The sequence below is a fragment of the Amia ocellicauda genome, chromosome 10, assembly GCF_036373705.1.
Source record: "Amia ocellicauda isolate fAmiCal2 chromosome 10, fAmiCal2.hap1, whole genome shotgun sequence".
Classification (NCBI taxonomy): Eukaryota; Metazoa; Chordata; class Actinopteri; order Amiiformes; family Amiidae; genus Amia; species Amia ocellicauda.
This window is the reverse complement of record NC_089859.1, coordinates 42066320-42082608: the sequence shown is the minus strand read 5'-3', so window position 1 is coordinate 42082608 and position 16289 is coordinate 42066320. Positions and strand designations below refer to the sequence as shown.

Sequence of the window (16289 nt, the reverse complement as noted above, 5' to 3'; positions counted from 1 at the left end):
GGCGCGGCTTTAAAGACAGCCTCACAGCAACTTGAACAGACCAATGCTGAGGTCCACTACGCTGAAGTGATGCTTGACTCAGTGGAGAAATAAGTTAAAATACTATAATTAAAGGTTTTCCAGATTATAGGAATCTACAATATATTGTGAAACTGCTCAGATGACGTCCGCAGTAGCACATATTCTTCTATTGATAGTTTAATTTATAATGTACTATTAGTGGAGATGTCACATTATTCAAATGAATAGAATGACAGCCATGAAGTCAGAATCAGTCCATTGCCCTTCACTTAAGATTTGTACAATGTATAATGTTTATAAATCAAAACGCAACAAATATATGTACAATACAGTTTACAAACTGAATTTGTAAAAAAGAATGTTTTGCTGACTTTTGTATTCTCTTTGAAGCAACAAAATGTATGTGTTATGTATGTCGTAACTAGGGTTTGACTTTTATGACCTGGGGCTGGATGAAATTTAATTTGAGATGCACTGTAAAAGCTCCAGGAAATTGCAACTGGCCACTGCACCTTCCATAAGAGAGCTCAAACATTTGCTAATGCATTGGTTGCCTCACAGGCACTCTTTCCCTGGTTTGCCCATGTGGCGCATGGTGTTGGCCACACGGGCAAAGGGGGGATGTGTGCATCAGTCTTTTAAATTGGTTTGCCCCAGGTTTTATAGTAACAGCTTAGCAATATTGTAGAACTTGCCACATTTGTCAAGCTCATAATCCTGCAATATGCAAATAGATTGTGTTCAAAAGCTTAAATGTTGTGGATATGAATATATACTTGTAATAATATATAGGTGTTCTAAATGGGTTGAAGCCTATCCCGTAGGAAGGCTGAAGTAGTAAAAGTAGCAAAAATACAGTTAAGGGATGTTATATGTAGATTTCGCATTCCAGGGAAATTTCCAGTGATAGGAACACTCACTTCACTGGGACAATAGTGCAGGAACTATGCAAAGCCCTGCGAGGTAAACAACATTTTCACTGCCCCATCAGGCTCAGTCAGCTGGAGCAGTGGAGAAACAAAATGGGATATTAAAGAATAAGCTGTCTAATATATGCAAACAAACAGGACTCAAACGTCCAGATCCCCTTCCTATAGTCCTAATGACAATGAAATCGTCAGCAAATTGAGAAAAACAGGTCTTTCTCTGTGTGAGATTATTATGGGATGACTTATGAGACTCTCCATCACTCCTCCATTGTCTGTAAGGGAAATGGACATCCACTTGATGGATGATGCTCTGTTGTCTTTTTGTATGGGACTAACACGTGCTTTCGAAGCTGTCCATTCACAGATGAAAGCCGCCCAGACTGAACCATCCCAGCAGGTTTACCACCCCTTCCAGCAAGGTGACTGTGTATATCAAAGCACACAAGAGAAAGTCCTCCCAACAGCCCAGGTGGACAGGGCCCTACCAGGTGCTCCTGACCACCCACACAGCTGTGAAGTGCCTAGGAACGACGACATGGATCCACTCCTCACACTGCAAACTTGCCAATCGAGGCGAACAGCACAACCCTGGTGGAGAACAGAGGGATAAAGGAATTGTTCTTCCACATCAGATTTGACATTACTGTATGTATGCAGGCCCTTGTAATTGCTTTTCCAATACTGCCAACTGGTTATTGATGATTGATTTCACATTGTGGTACGAGTATCGAGTGAAATGAGTGCTATCCACCTCAACAACACAGCGATAACATGGAGCCGGCAGGTGATCCAGGTCACAATAGAGGTCAAGCAGTGGGAGGAGGAAGACGTGGTGGTCAAAGGTGTAGCGTAAGGTACACTTATAAAATTCAATTAAAGAAGTGAATTTATAGTATCACCTTATCACGAATCCTGGAATCTTGTAGAACTCAATTTCTGTAATAATTGGACGCAGACACCAATTCCAAAGATATAAATTGTCAAATTTATTCAAAAACAAAGACTAAATGTAGCACTACACTAATTATACAAAAGGGAAAAACTAATTAAAATTCAACTCTAGATCAACAAATCAAAGACAAATCACTTCCGTGACCAAATCAAAGACCATGGGATCGCATATGATAACACACAAATCATTAAACAAAAAAGGTTATAAACACATTGACTACAATACCGGTTAGTAAGACGAAGGTGAGTCTCTCATTAGTATTGTTAGTCAGACATTCAATAACTATGCAGGTTAGTATTTATGTCAGGTAACTTCTCGTTATATATATATCAGTCTCATTAACGTTTAGGTGGAGAGAAAGATCCTATCATTACTTGTTACCACAATTTCCCTTAACTGATTATTATTCAATGATTAAGGATAGGCAGGGCCACCTATAATCTGGTGTCTATTCACTTGTGTCAATTTCAGACTAAACAGTTAAACAGGAATGAGAAGATATTTCTCGGCGTTGACAGATTTTATTTCTAAAATTATCAACAAAACAGTTGAATGCAACACACATTTATATTTAAGAAAACTAAATGATATTACACATTCTAGAGTTATGAATCACAGATTAACATTTCTAATTGATTTCTCAAATGTCATGAATCACAAACTCCAAACTGTTAAACTTATGTGAACTTCGTCGCAGAGAGGCCTCTCTGGCTTCGGGCTCAGATAACAGCACACGGCACGAGGTCCGTGTGGTTTGGAACAAAGGCAGTCCGGTTCGGCTTTGTCCAAGAACTTCCACTCAGTCGATGCACCTGGAAGTTGGGGTTTCGCGAATGTAGAGTCTTTTCCAAACAGATTTTCCACTGGTTTGAAGGCTCCAAGGTTGTGCACAAAATCTTCTTTGTAAGCAGGGTTCCACCGTAGTTACTTGAAGACAAAGTCTTTGAGGAAAGCAGGGCCCTGTTTGTTCCAAGGGTCAAGTTTCTTAAGACTCAAATAGCTATTTAAATGACTTTCGTATTCAGTCGACTTAGTCAATTGTCCAGCTGGATGGCTGGGCACAGGCGGGCAGCGCAGTCTGTAAAGTTCTTTATTTAATAAAGTCCTTTAAAAGAATTCTTCGTACGGCTCAATCTCCTTCTCCCAGTTTAACCCTTCTGTTGCTGGTAAAGACTTAGTTGGTTTCTGGTTCCGGTTCTGGCAACAGAGATACAAGTTGAGCTGTGGCAGCGAGTTACTGGTTTAGGTGAGAGAGAGAGAGAGATGCCGTGCGTTACCCTTTATACGCCTGTCAGATCAATAGGTGATTGGTTCTTTAGTTTGTGAGATTGGATTTCGGCTTCAGCCCCCAGTGTCCTATTGGAGGGGGGCTTGATGTATGACTGATGTCAATCCATGCCATCTTTTGGAAATGCCGGTTGGCACGGGTTCGTAGCTCTGTGTCGGGATTTCGGCTCTCGTCCATTTCAAAGAGTTTTTATTTCCTACAGGCCCCCTTCCCCAGACATCTCACAGCAGGGATTCCAAGCTATTTGGCCCATTCTTGGTGCCATCCTCCCAAGACTGTCACTTTGATGTAAACCAGTTCACATGCTGATGAGTTAAGGAAATCTGATAAATTTGGGGGGGAGAGGTCTTCTTTAGATCAGTGCTTCAGCTCAGAGCTAAAATGCTCTTATCAGAATACACCCAACATAACGCTACACTGGTTAATTCTGTTCTGGGAAAACCACAATCCTGCAGGTTTAATAAGTCTCTCTACACATCAGTCCCTGAGTACCTTCAACCAATGGTCATTTTGACCAATTAAGCCCAAGAATTGAGTCAATTAAGTTGTCATGGACTACCCAGTGAAGACGTGAACTAACGACTAGGTCACACTGTGAGCTCACCAGAGCAGACATTACACTGAGCTCACTGTGAGCTCACTTAGCGCTTTTCCAGCGACATGGTGCCGGTGCTGGAGCCGGAGCTGCTGCTCGGCCTGGGATCCAGCTGATCTTTTTTGAACCGGCCCGCTTTTCCACCGGTTTTGACGTCACTGGATGTGGGCGTTCCCAAGCATGGAGTAGAAGTGGAGAAACACAGCAATAGTAATCAGCACCGAGGCGACTGCGTCTTTAAACCCCATTTAACATCACAATCAAACTCATTCCGCGTCTATGGCAAATCGTAACCCTAATGTTACAAATGTTCCCTAAACACCTATTTTGCAGGATCAATAAAAAATTATTAGGATTTTTTAAACTTTTACTGACACACATAGTTAATAGCAATGTGTTATAACTTTACCGAAAATAATAATCTGTATATCTTTAATTGTTTAGACGTTATTAAGATATAATGCATCTTTCACATAGGGAACATTTGTAACATGTTAGGAAAAACAAACAAATGATTTGAAAATATTCATAATTACAGCATACAATTTGTCAGGCTTCATAACAATGGTATTTATAACATACTCTGTAAAAATCAAGCAAATAGCATTTGTGGTTCACGAGAAAATATATATATATAATCAAAGCTATCAGACTATAGCAGCCGGTGTATGAAGACACATACGATTATACAGCATTATTTGGCAGCTTCGCAAGACCTAATTTTAAACGTTGTTGGTAAGTTAGATAATTAGTGGGGACCCGCTATTTGCAGTTCTTCCCCTCCATAATTGCTAAAATAAAGTTTTACTGACATTTTATTGACCCTACCACTGCATAGGGCACATCTGTAACATGAACGCTACTGAATGGCACATACATTGAAAACTACGGAGAACTGAGACAAATCCACTTTACACTTCATAAATAATCTTAAAACGTTTCCAACCAAGGCAACACCAACTTGAAATACGTTCATTCTCATTTTTGGTAAACAAAAAGAGAGATTGTTACATATGTTCCCTATGATGCATCTACAGAGAGAGAGAGAGAGAGACAGACAGACACTAACTCTCTCTCTCTCTCTCTCTCTCTCTCTCTCTCTCTCTCAGCTGGGAGTGTGTGGGAGGGGTCTGCAGTGAGCGGGAGTGCTGCTGAGAGCTCTGTCCTTTGGCTGCGTTTTTTTGTTGCTTTACTTTTTTCAGTTTGTTTATTTTGTCTTCTGTTTTCAGTGCTTTTCTTATTGTGGGGGAACAGGGGAGGGGAGGGGGGAGTACCGGTAGTTCTTCCCGGGTCGGGGGGTCGGACCCCCTGAATGCGTCTTTTGAAAAACTGACCCGACGCCATGGAGTCAAGATCGCTCCGGTGCAGTTCTGCCCCCTATAGCAGTGTGTGTTAGCGGTTGGGGAGGTAGCAGGGTGTGAAAATATCAAGTCTGCTGCCATTGTTATCTTCTTAAAAACCACTGATCTGCTCAATCAGCTAGTGGCTAATGGCACAGTGTTAGACGACACTTTCACCCCGGTGTTGCCGCTCGCTGCTCCTGCCCGGAAGGTAACGCTGTCTAACGTCCCTCCGTTCATCCGCACCGGCTCGGGCAGCTGATGTCCGGCATTAAGAGGGTCCCGCTGGGCTGCAAAGCCCCGCAACTGAAACACGTCGTGTCCTTCCGAAGGCAGCTGTATATGATCCTCAATAACATCAATGAGGATCTTAATGTCTCCGAAGTTGGATCTCTCTTGCTGCCACCACCACGAAGATTGCTCTTTAATAATGTTGGAAAGTCAAAGACAGCAACCGTCAGGGTTCTTGCATATGACGTATTCGTGCTGCACCTCTCTGCAAGGATCCAGGACAGTTTGTCAATGTAAACTCCAGTGCCTGGGAACTTTTCCACCTAAAAGACAATGGTAAATAAAAAACAAGTTTATCCCCAAACTATTCTTATATTATGTTAAGTGGAATACATTATCAGTAAGGCTGTGATTTTGTTACAGAAATGTGTTATTAAAGACCACAGTATGTCTCAATTCTAAGTTTATTAATTTACAGACATAATAAAGTCAGTGAATCTGTGACACCCATAATTCAATTACATTCTTATTATCAACTATAACTATGAATATAACTGATAATGTAGCATCATTAGATTGTTTACAACCAATATTTGTTTTCAATATATATATTTTTACCTTGTCTTTGTAATATTGTAGACCAAGAGTGTTATACCTGTTTTGGTGATTCTTTGTCAGATTCAGAACAATTTGCTGTGGGGCTGTCAGAACCACTTGATGGTGACACACTTTTGTCTTTATTGCTGATAAATGTGGCTTTTGTTACAATTTTTTTCAGATTGTCCAAAAGGTCTGGAATCTCTGGAGAAAAAAACCTTAGTATTAAATGATAATCATTTCTAGTAATATATTTAATGCAAAGTGAAAACAAAACCATCAATGCCTGCAATTATACTTGAGAGACTTGCTCTATGTTATTGGCAAACTGACCTTTTTGTGGGTCATTAACATTAGCTACGAAAAAAATAAAAAAGATAAAATACAAGAATTTCCAGGTCTAATGTAATGCATATAGTCATTAATGTAGGATTATGAAGTTATGTTGAAAAACTTTATTTAATAATCAGTATTATTAAACTATTAGACAGTGCACATTAAGAGTCTGTATTGTGGTTCTAGATTACTTCAGTATGATCAACTATAATACATTACTCTGGAATCTAAATTACTGAAGAATAACATTTATCAAGGTAAGGAATTATTTGCTATAAATAAAAAAACTTACCATCAACCATACGGTTTCGAAGACATTGGTTTTCATTTTTAAGTCTTGTGTTTTCCTTTTCGAGCTGCTTAACGTTTTGCTGTAGCTCAACTTCACTGGACTCTTTAAATGTCTGTAGAATATGACGGGATCTAATTCTTGAAGCTCCATCGGTTTTCTTTCTTATTTTGTGCTGTATTCAGAGAGGAAAAGAGTTTAAAATGAAAATATATATATATATATATGAATATGATTAAAAAAAAACAATCCTGCAATACATTTATTTAATATTTGCAGTAATTATCTCACCGGTAACTGTGGTTCATCAAGGTCACTATCATCTGAAATTTGAAGTTTTTTGTTTGGTTTAGGTACTCTCTTCATTTTAGGAGAGGGCATTTTTGTTAGGTCATTAAGTTTTCTTCTTAGTTCGCCTTCTTTTCCTAAAATAAAAATAAAATAAATAAAACCCTGCATTATGTCCACAGATATTTGGGGATTATATTTATTTGTCATAAAAATACTGTGCTTTGACCATACAAATTAAGATGAACAGCCAACACTGAATCAAAACTGAAGTTAAATTATATCTGGTTTAATTTATTTTGTGATTTGGGGGATTTTATTGTAAAGCACAACACACAATAAATCGTTCTTACAAATGCCAGTCAAGTATGACGAGTTTTTAGCGCCCTCACCACCACCTACCATGTTATAAGAGTATGTTAGACGTACAACACATTAATAACTTAAACATTCATTTCAAATATACTGTGATTGTATATATCAAATAGCATGTAAAGACTTTAATGTTTTTTTTTTTTAAATAAACATTGTTACCAGTCATAATGATCTGCGCTTCATGGACAGGCCATCCACCTTTTGGAGGTTTGTTCGTGTCTCTCCACTCTGCTCTGAAGTTTCGAGTCGTCTCTTCGTCATCATCAGCAATGCTGAATAAATCAAAATTGCGAAAGCAAGCAGTGGGAATCACGCTGTAAGAGTCTTTGTCGACCCCGCTTTCCCACTTCACCAACGCGTGCATCACCGCCATACTACCTTCACCTTCTCGTCCGTTTTTCCCCCGACAAGTCACGGCACAAAAAACAGTCCCGCTCTGCATTCTGGTACTTGGCGTTCTTAATAACACCAACAGGGTGTAATCGCATAGACCACTCGAGTATAAAGTACTACATATCCCATCTGTTACAGTTTTTTTTCTTCTTCTGAAACTGCAAGCGCACTACATAAAGTTTGGCAAATGAAGAAATTTGGATGATGAGTTTACAATCTTATAAACAGTATTTAAGTAAACCTAGATATGCAATTCCAAAAAGAACAGCATCGAGATGGAGAAACAGGATACAAAAATAATAATACAATGTTTATACTTTTTGTATTTTAATTACAGTATGTAATTATTGCCTTTTGATTTACATTTACAGAAAAAGAACGGCGGCAAACGTGGACTACCCAACAAGAAGCAACAAAGTTACTAAAATATCAGATTCTCAGGTAAGCTTCATGCAGCCATACATGTATAATTATAAAATCAATCCAAAAAATAGACCTTGTTTACCCTACAACTGATTTGAGTGTTAATTCTATTTAAGATATAAAAAAATATTTTATTTTCTGAACTAATAATCTGTGAACATTCTATTATCTCTATAATTTTAATTAATACATTTATTTTATTATTGGTGGAACATTATGTTTTTCAGCTCAGATGATTTCACGTACCATCAATTTTTCTGTTAATAAATGTGCAAAAACAAATCAGATGGATAGGCCCCTACATATGAACATTAAGTTAAAGGTCTAGAGTGAGTGTTCTTCACTTCCAGTCATGGCGGGCCACAATCCAGCTCTTTGTAACTCATCAACAACCAAAGACCTGGGAAAAGGGTTAAATGGCTTCAGTTAAGCCAATTAGGTAATTAAGAGCTCAACTGGAAAAAAAACAGCAGGCATAGGGGTACTTTAGGACCACAGTCACTGATATAACCTACAATGTTGTTGTAATGAAAATCAGCAGACAGTGGGCCTCCTCCAGGACTAAGGTTGAGAAGCACTGGTCTTGAAGACCACAATAACAATCGACCTCAAGGGCTAGGGATATTCGAGGTGATGCTAAACCAGTCCTGAATGTTTAAATATAATGTTATTTTCTTGTAGTGTGCCGTTGCTGTTAATGCAACCAGTTATATTGAGCCATCAAATACAGAAGCTGACGAAAGACATCAACATGTAAATTTAGTTGTAAATTTAAAGTGTGTGTGAAAAGTATTTTGTATATGGAGATTAACCCATAGTTTCACAGATAAATTGTGGACCAGTGATATTCAGGATCTTCAAAACAAGTCCTGAATGCTCAAACTTAACACTTCTTTTTTTAGAGTGTCGTTGCTGTCAATCCAGCCAGTGATGTGGAGCCATCAGATACAGAAGCTGATGAAAAACAACATGTAAATTTCCTAAATTAATATGGTGCATCAAAATACTTATTTAGCACTTTCAACTGTTTCTTTGTGATTCCTAAAATTACTTTACAGGCTGGGGCTGGGGGAAGACACTGCGCCCGCCTGGAGAAGCCTGTACAAGCCCCCCTCAATAAGAGAGCTGGCAATCTGCAGTGGAGGGTGTTACACACCATTATTGCTGTCAATTCTTTTATTACTGTTCTTAACCCTGCTGTGTCCGACGCCTGCCCATTCTGTGCTCAGAGAGAGACCGTGTTTCACTGTTTCAGCACTTGCTCTCGGTTGTCACCCATTTTTAGTCTTTTAACTCGTCTTTTTACTGATCTTAACCTGATTTTTAACACAAAGGTTTTTATTTTAGGGGCGCGATACACCAGAAAGACCAAACATGTGGACCAGCTGGTAAACTTCTTGCTGGGCCAGGCTAAAATGGCCGTCTATAAGACTAGGAAGAACAGAGTGTGTGGGGAGGGCAGTGAGGATGCAGTGAGAGTGTTTGCCATGCTGGTCAAGTGCAGAGTCAGACTAGAGTTTAACTATTACAGGCTGATGAATGATTTGGAGAGTTTTGAACAGGTCTGGTGTATTAATGATGCCCTTTGTGAATTGTATGACGGGGAGTTGGTTTTTATTATGTAATTCATTTATAGGGTTTAGTATTTGATGGTTGTTTTGTTGTGTGTATTGGGTTGCTTTCTTTAAAAGTGTACAGATCAGTGGCGGAGTTAATGCTTGTTGGGGGGAGACAAACAAAGGGGAACACTATTTTTTATTTATTTATTTTCTTTTGTATGAATTATTGCGTGTTGCAAACAGGCAATGAAGTCTGATAAAAGTCAAAAAGTCTCTCTCTCTCTCACACACACACACACAGCCAGCAAGACACACAGAGCCAGCCAGCTCAGCGATGACATCACAAACATCTCTCTCAGGTGACTCCTATGACATCACAGAGCACGTACATTCCGTTGCTTGCCGTCTGTCAACCACTCAGTCACTGCCAGCCAGACTGGCTGGCTGACTGGATGGTGGGGCTGCTTGCTGCTGCTGCGTACCTTAGCAAGCTTATTTGCTTGACCGGCCTTCCTCCTCCGCCCACATGCCCACCTATGTCCGATCTGCTGTTCACCTGGATCACAGCTCCGCCCCAACAAGGCAGAGCCCCCCAAGAATGGTACAAACTCACCCACGATCCCCTCCACGGAAAGCTATAGCAAAAGGCAAAAGCATTATACGTAATGAAGAGGAACCCGAGTCCAAGACGCATCCGACCAGCCATACATATTTGTGTGTATTAAAGATCACATTTTATTACATTTAGATTTTCTGTACTTTATTACATCTTTTTGTGATTTTTAAATGTATTGTTTCTTTTCCTTATATATGTATGTATGTATGTATGTATGTGTGTGTGTGTCTGTGTGAAAGTGTATGTGTTTGTGTGTCTCTGTGTGAAAGTGAGTGTGTGTGTGTCTGTCTCTGTGTTTGTGTGTCTGTCTCTGTGTGAAAGTGAGTGTGTGTGCGTGTGTCTGTCTGTGAAAGTGTGTGTGTGTGTGTGGGTGTGACAGTGTGTATGAGTGTCTGTCTGTCATGTAACTCGCACATCTGTGAGGGCACCATTTTTGCAGAAAGAGATGTACACATTTTGGAGCAACATATGCTGCCATCCAGACATCGTCTTTTCCAGGGACATCCCTGCATTTTTCAGCAGGATAACGCCAAACCACATTCTGCCCAGATTACAAGCGCATGGTTGCGTAGGCAGAGAGTGCGGGTGCTAGCATGGCCTGCCTGCAGTCCTGACCTGTCTCCGAATTGAGAATGTGTGGCGCACTATGAAGTGCAAATTAAGACAACGAAGGCCCTGTGCAGTTGCGCAGCTGAGGAAATGCATAATGGATGAATGGGGGGAAATCCCACTTGCTAAACTTAACCAAGTGGTGTCTTCAGTGCCCAAGTGCTTAATAAGTGTTATTAAAAGAAAAGGTGATGTTACATAGTGGTAAACAGTCGACTGTCCCAACTTTCTTGGTTTCTTTTCACTGCTAATGAGATGCTGTAGAGTGAGTTAGTTATATTGCTTTCAGGAGCTCTAATCGTATTGATGAGTTCATGCAGCATTTGTAATTGAATTTCAAAAAGAAATCCTTGCTGTCTGGCCTGTGTGTATGAGATGTACTCTGTCAATCTTTGGCTAACAACTGAAACATTGGTAGAACAGAAATGGCAACATAAAAAGAAAAGTACATTTTAAAAGAGCACATTAAATAGGATGAATATACAGTTTTTTACAATCACTTTGTCACTAATTTCAGAACCTTGATGTCATTTTTCAAAACTCTAGACACAAAACTCAAAACGGTCATCACTTGTAACACAGGCTGTCCAATGTTCAAAACATTGCATTGTGCATTCATATCTTTAAAGAAACCTTGCACTTGCAGACTTGTTGGTTCAAATAATTCATTTATCATGAAATACCATAGTAACATTTATTTAGATCACCCACACAGAAGATACCGATAGTTTCACTGTGTAGTTGTTCGTACAATCATTAAATATTGTAGTACAAAATATGTGATACATGTTTCATTATGGTACTACACATAAATACATCACTGTAAAAGGACTAGTAGAGAGAATACTACAGACACAGTGGAATCATTGAACAAAATCTGAAATGTATTGATGCAATACAATCAAATCACACCATAGGTTTCTTTGAATCCATGCAACAATAATTAGCTACAAAAAAGAACAAAACTACAGTAAAATGTCAACTGCAGTGTTCCTCACCTGGCTTAGTGTAAAACAAAGGATTGATTACTGTACTTCTGAATTTCCATCAGCCCTGTGTTCAGGTTCAGGTTCTCACAACCATTTTTCACAAGAGGCATCTTGAAACTGAACATACCTGAACATACTCAGTCATCAGCTGCTTCACTCTGTCTGCATTTCTTTCAAAAGGCACACTATACTCTGTGCTACACATTGGTATGCAGTATACAGTCATTTGACAATTGAGAGTAGCCTAATGTTTAGTGCATGCTGAAGACTTGCCGCTTCTCAGAACGGAAATTTCTGATGATTGAGGCCACAGTTGATCCTGAGTTGATTCTGAGGTTTGATTGAATCATTGTAGCTGCCTCAGTCATGGTCATGCCATGATTTACAACATGCTCTACAACTATTTCTCGGATTTCACTGGACACTATTTGCTGTTGCTGCCGCTGTCTGGTCCGTGGCCTTGTCCTCTACCACGTTCCCCCAACACCTCTCAAATGAGGCCCATGGCTGCCTCTCTGGTGAGGCCTAAGCCCTCCTCTATGACGAGGCCCACGACCACCTCTCAGAAGGGGTGCATGTCCCCTTCCATTCCTTTGACCACCACGTCTTCCTCCTCCCACTGCTTGACCTCTATTGTGACCTGGATGACCTGCCGGCTCCATGTTATCACTGTGTTGCTGGGGTGGATAGCACTCATTTCACTCGATACTCGTACCACAATGTGAAATCAATCATCAATAACCAGTTGGCAGTATTGGAAAAGCAATTACAAGGGCCTGCATACATACAGTAATGTCAAATCTGATGTGGAAGAACAATCATCTTCAACCAGGTTGGAGCGTTAGTTGCAATGCCTTTAATACACGCAGCGTGGAGAGGAACAGTGACTCAAGTAGATCCCAAAGTCGCTCTGCCTTCATTTTAACAGTCAGAGCTTTTATACACAAAAATCAAAGAGCTGGTTATAATCAGAAAGTCATTACTATGTTATCTTAAAGGTTAGCTAAGCAGAATTTATATCATTATAGGACAGAGTTCATAGATCAACACATGGATTAGGGAGCAGGCACTTCAATCATACTGTTTGACATTGTCTCCAAGATTCTCATCGTAAATAACAAACAGAAATCAAACTACCTTCTGGCCTGACCTTCTAGCTTGACCTTATCTTTCTTAAGTATACAAGAGAGAAAAACAGGTATTAGAGAAAGAATTTCTAACTTTCCTTCCACACTGCAAACATGGTGTGGAAAAGTGCTACATGATGATGAATGATGATGAAATATTACATCCATAGATAATGTAGTCCAACTGGTTCATGCTCCTCGTTTATTGATGTCAATGGATCTCATTATCCTGAAACTTTCATGATCGAAACATGGAATATTGTTTGTCAGTTTCCATAAAATTATGCATTAAGAGTAATGCAACAGTCACTTATCATTTTGAGCAGCTGTATCAATTGATAGTTAGATCTTTGTAATGAAATGAATAGACAGTGATCTCAGATGTAATGTGTGAATTGCATTTTGAAATGGTAATACTTTGATGTTAAGTTGTGTCATTTTAGTTCAATGAACAAATGATCTGAGGTTGATGTGTATTGTATCCAAGCAATTGTAAAAAAGTGTTAGAGTTTTGAAAAATGTGCATTTTGATCATCGGGTGTGAGTTTAGTGTCTAGAGTTTTGAAAAATGACATCAAGGTTCTGAAATGAGTGCCAAAGTGATTGTAAAAAAGTGTAATATCAGGGGACAGTGGCTATTAGTGATCTGGCCTTCCGTGGCCTCTGTATTAATGTAACAGGTCACATTGTATGTGTACACTGATACTTGATAGTATAATATAGTACAAGTAAAAAACATACATAGGTATCATAGAAGTATTTTGCAGAAATGATTATGGATAGTTATCAAAATGGAGAGGAAATGCTAAATCCAGTCTCCCCAGGCTGAGCTTCTATTGCTGCACCTGCTAAGTGGCTGCTGGCCCCACTATATGGATAGAGCCACACCAAGTACAAGAGTCTCCCCATTGCTATTTATATCTCCCTATCCAGTCTTCTATAGGTGTCAGGGTGGGGTGCCTATTCCCCTGCATGCTTTGAAACCTATAGCACCTGGGACGCACACTTGGGATCCGGTTCCTCTGCCCCTCACATACACATGAGGAATCCCAGGTGCTCAATACGTCATACTGTCTCTTTCATCTCATGTGTAAACTATGGACAAATACATGACTAAACGTGTTTAGTTGCTTTTCCCAGAATGCTTTGCGCCACGATATGCAAATAACGGGGACTATGATTGGCTCCCTGACATTACCCACACTGCGACTGATGCTACCCATTTCACTACCCAACAAAGACCCATAATATGCGTGTGTCTGTCTGTCTGTCTGTCAAAGTATGTGTGTGTGTTTCTGTGTGTGTCTGTGTCTGTCTGTCTGTGTGTGAAAGTGTGTGTGTGTCTGTCTGTCTGTCTGTCATGTAACTTGCACATCTGTGAGGGCACCACTAATGCAGAAAGAGATGTACACATATTGTTTATTTTCCATATATATGTATGTATGTATGTATGCATGTCCAATTGCTTTGACAATACAAATGAATTGAATTGAGAGGGAGAGAGAGAGAGTAAGAGAGAGAGAGAGAGAGACAGACAGACAGACAGACAGAGAGACACACACACACACACACACACACACACAGAAAGCCAGCCAGCCAGCTCAGCGATGACATGACGAGCCTCTCTCAGCTTACTGCTATGACATCACAGAGCACGTACATTCCGTTTAACAAATCGTTAAACAAAAAAGGTTATAAACACATTGACTACAACACCGGTTAGTAAGACGAAGGTGAGTCTCTCGTTAGTATTATTAGTCAGACATTAAATAACTACGCAGGTTAGTATTTATGTCAGGTAACTTCTCGTTATATATATATCAGTCTCATTTACGTTTAGGTGCCGAGAAAGATCCTATTTGTTACCACAATTTCCCTTAACTGATTATTATTCAATGATTAAGGATAGGCAGGGCCACCAATAATCTAATGTCTATTAACTTGTGTCAATTTCAGACTAAACAGTTAAACAGGAATGAGAAGATATTTCTCGGCGTTGACAGATTTTATTTCTAAAATTATCAACAAAACAGTTTAATGCAACTCACATTTATATTTAAGAAAACTAAATGATATTACACATTCTAGAGTTATGAATCACAGATTAACATTTCTAATTGATTTCTCAAATGTCATGAATCACAAACTCCAAACTGTTAAACTTATGTGAACTTCGTCGCAGAGAGGCCTCTCTGGCTTCGGGCTCAGATAACAGCACACGGCACGAGGTCCGTGTGGTTTGGAACAAAGGCAGTCCGGTTCGGCTTTGTCCAAGAACTTCCACTCAGTCGATGCACCTGGAAGTTGGGGTTTCGGGAATGTAGAGTCGTTTCCAAACAGATTTTCCATTGGTTTGAAGGCTCCAAGGTTGTGCACAAAATCTTCTTTGTAAGCATGGTTCCACCGTAGTTACTTGAAGACGAAGTCTTTGAGGAAAGCAGGGCCCTGTTTGTTCCAAGGGTCAAGTTTCTTAAGACTCAAATAGCTATTTAAGTGACTGACACTTTCGTATTCAGTCGACTTAGTCAATTGTCCAGCTGTAAAACTCCACTGATCAGGTGGGTCTGTGAAGTTATTTATTTAATAAAGTCCTTTAAAATAATTCTTCGCTCAATCTCCTTCTCATAGTTTAACTCTTCTGTTGCCGGCAAAGACTTGGTTGGTTTCTGATTCCGGTTCTGGCAACAGAGCTACAGGTTGAGCTGTGGCAGCGAGTTTCTGGTTCAGGTGAGAGAGAGAGAGAGAGAAAGACTGTCCGCTGTTCCTTATAGTCTGTCAGATCAGTAGGTGATTGGTCCCTGAGTTCTTGAGATTGGATTTCGGTTTCAGCCCCCAGTGTCCTATTGGAGGGAGGCTTTATTTATGACTGATGTCAATCCATGCCATCTTTTGGAAATGCCGGTTGGCCTGGGTTCGTAGCTCTATGTCGGGATTTCGGCTCTCATCCACTTCAAAGAGTTTTTATCACCTACAGGCCCCTTTCTCCAGACATCTCATAGCAGAATTCCAAACTATTTGGCCTCTTCTCGGTGCCATCCTCCCCAAAACTGTCACTTTGATGCAAACCAGTTCCAAGCTGATGAGCTAAGGAAATCTGATAACTTTGGGGGGGGAGAGGTCTTCTTTAGATCAGTGCTTCAGCTCAGAGCCCAAATGCTCTTATCCAAATACACCCAACATAACGCTACATATGTATGTATGTATGTATATATGTGTAGAAGGAAAATTAGAAATTATTTTCTTACACCTGTTTTTCTCTCTTGTATACTTAAGAAAGATACGGTCAAGCTAGAAGGTCAGCCCAGAAGATAGTTTGATTTCTGTTTGTTATT

General features: G+C 39.8%; 1 non-coding gene across 1 annotated transcript; it reads right to left on the bottom strand.

The window, feature by feature from the left end:
• Positions 1–10186: 10186 nt before the first annotated feature.
• On the bottom strand, positions 10187–10301 carry LOC136762332 (U5 spliceosomal RNA). Its single transcript, XR_010820535.1, has one exon. It is a non-coding gene; the product is annotated as a U5 spliceosomal RNA (small nuclear RNA).
• Between the last annotated feature and the right edge of the window lie 5988 nt (positions 10302–16289).